Raw genomic sequence first — 2,736 nt, forward strand, 5'->3', positions numbered from 1 at the left:
CGAATATATTTTATTTATTTTTGGCTGCAGCCTGGACGTTCTCTAGTTGTGGCAAGTGGGGGCTACTTGGGGCCACTCTTTGTTGCGGTGCGCAGGCTTCTCATTACGATGACTTCTCCTGCAGAGTGTGGGCTCTAGGCTTGAGGGGTCAGTAGTTGTGGCCCCGGGCTTAGTTGCCCTGAGGCATGTGGGATCCTCTGGGATCAGGGATCGAATCGGTGTTCCCCTACATGGCAGATAGTTTCTTAACCACTGGCCCACCAGGCAAGTAAAAAGGTATATTTTTAAAAGGTGGTCATCAAGTACGTCAATTAAAAAAAGATAAATTAAAAAAAAAGATGGCCATTTTGTTTTAATCTATAGCCTACAAGGGTGAAAGTGAAAGTTAGTCACTCAGTCCTGTCCTACTCTTTGTGACCCCGTGGACTATAGCCCACCAGGTTCCTCTGTCCATGGGATTCTCCAGGCAAGAATGCTGGAGTGGGTTGCCATTTCCTTCTCCAGGGGATCTTCCTGACCCAGGGATCAAACCCAGGTCTCCCTCATTGCAGGCAGACTCTTTACTGACTGAGCCACCAGTGAAATCACTGGTGAGCTACAAAGGTAGCTCATATATTTGGTAACATTCTTCTGCTGTCCGAGTTTGATTTTTTTGATATCCTTTCCCCCAAGTCACTACTGTGAATAAACCTTGGAAAGAAAAGTTTGCACATAAACCACTAAATAGGGGGAATTCCCTGATGGCCCAGTGGTTAGGACTCTGTTCGTTGACTGCCAACCAAGCACCTGGGTTCAGTCCCTGGTCAGGGAACTATGACTCCCCAAGCCATGCGGTGCGACATGAAATGAAATAAAATAAAGAGTTTCCCCAGTGACTCAGTGGTAAAGAATCCTCCTGCCAATGCAGGAGATACGGGTTCAATCCCTGGTCTGGGAAGATCCCACAGGCTGAGGAGCTACTAAGCTGGGGAACCACAACTGCTAAACCCATGAGCTGCAACTCCTGAAGCCTGAGCGCCCTAGAGCCCGTGCTCCACAGTAAGAGAAGTCTCCACAATGGCAAACCCGTACACCGCGAGTAGAGAAAAGCCCAAGCCACAGTGAAGACCCAGCACGGGCAAAAATAAACGAAAAATAAATAATAGAAACCTCTAAATAGAGTTCAGTCCTCAGAGGATCCTAGAAATGGCTGTCCAGAAGCCACCCTCCAGTTAGGACCACTAGGTGGTGTGGTTCATTCATTATTTCCCAGGACTGGTCACCTTTGGGTCAGTCTTCTGCCCTCTAGAGGGCAGCCAAGACAAATTCTTGATAGAAACAAGGGCTGAAAGGAGTTAGAGGGACTTCTCAGATTTGCTGAGGGCTTCTGAAGTCGTTGACCCTGTGAGAAAACTCTAGGCAAGCTGTCAACCACTGCTCATGTCTTCCCATGAGGGTTGTTTGGGGATTATGTCAGAGTAGTTGATCAAGTGCTTCCTCTCTCATTAACTTGTCAAGGGAAAGTCTTTTCTGAAATTTTGTATGTATTTTGAGATGCACTATTTCTGAAAGTCTCCCCTGAACTGAAACTGATCTTACCATTCAGAATCTACTTGCTCATTGTCTTCAAATAGGCAAAAAAAATTAGGCGAAACATTCTTAACCTTTTTCCCCTTTATGTTTCACTGAGGAAAATGAAGTGGAAGCTGGTCTTATTCATTCTACTGGGCCAGTTCAAATTAGGCTACACTCTTTGCAACCCCACAGATTGTAGCCCGCCAGGCTCCTCTGTCCATGGAATTCTCCAGGCAGGAATACTGGAAGTGGGTTGCCATTCCTTTCTCCAGGGGATCTTCTCCAGCCCAGTGGTTGAACCCGGGTCTCCCACATTGCAGGCAGATTCTTTACCAACCGAGCCACGAAGGAAGCCCAGGCTACACTCACTCAGATAAGCGTTTTCCCAAATTTTCCCAACACCTCTTGTGGAGGCTATGACTGTGCTCGTGTAATAACATCAATCCTGTGACAAATTATTCTTCTAACCCACTGGTTCTCAGTCTTGTCTGCACACTGGAGTCGCCAGGAGCTTTACTGGTGCCCATATCCCTCTTCTCTAGATTCTGACTTGATTATTGTCAGAAGCAGCCTGGCCCTGTGGTTTTTAAGAGCTCTCTAGGCAATGTTAATGCATAGCCAAAGTTAGAACCATGGTAATAACCAAACTCTTGCAATCACCCTGCAATTTTTGTTTGAAAACTAATGAGAATATCTACTCATTTGTTAATTCAGTTATGTTGCCTTCATTTCTCTTTTTAAAAAATATTTATTTATTTGGCTGTGCATGTCTTAATTTCAGCCTGCAGGTTCTTTTTAGTTGTGGCATGTGGGATCCAGCCCTGCACTGGGGGCTCAGAGTCTCATCCACTGGACTACCAGGGAAGTCCCCTGTTGCCTTCATTTCTGATTGTTCCTAATCCAGAAACAATTTTGGCCAACTAATATACTATGAACTATGTCACACCTACATTCCCTAGCCCTTGTTTATTCAGGTACCTTTAACAGTTTCTGACACAAAGTGTGTATTCAGTATGTAATTACTGGATGAAGGAACTAACATTCTTTGGACATATTCTTTCATAAAACCAAGGCCTCCAATATTCTCAGAACCATTCTCTTTTGATGCAACTTTTACAATGTAAGGAACATTGTGTTTCCTACTTAATACACTGTTTTCTTTTGCTTTTTTTAAAACTGTTT

The sequence above is a fragment of the Muntiacus reevesi genome, chromosome 2 (assembly GCF_963930625.1).
Source record: "Muntiacus reevesi chromosome 2, mMunRee1.1, whole genome shotgun sequence".
Lineage (NCBI taxonomy): Eukaryota > Metazoa > Chordata > Mammalia > Artiodactyla > Cervidae > Muntiacus > Muntiacus reevesi.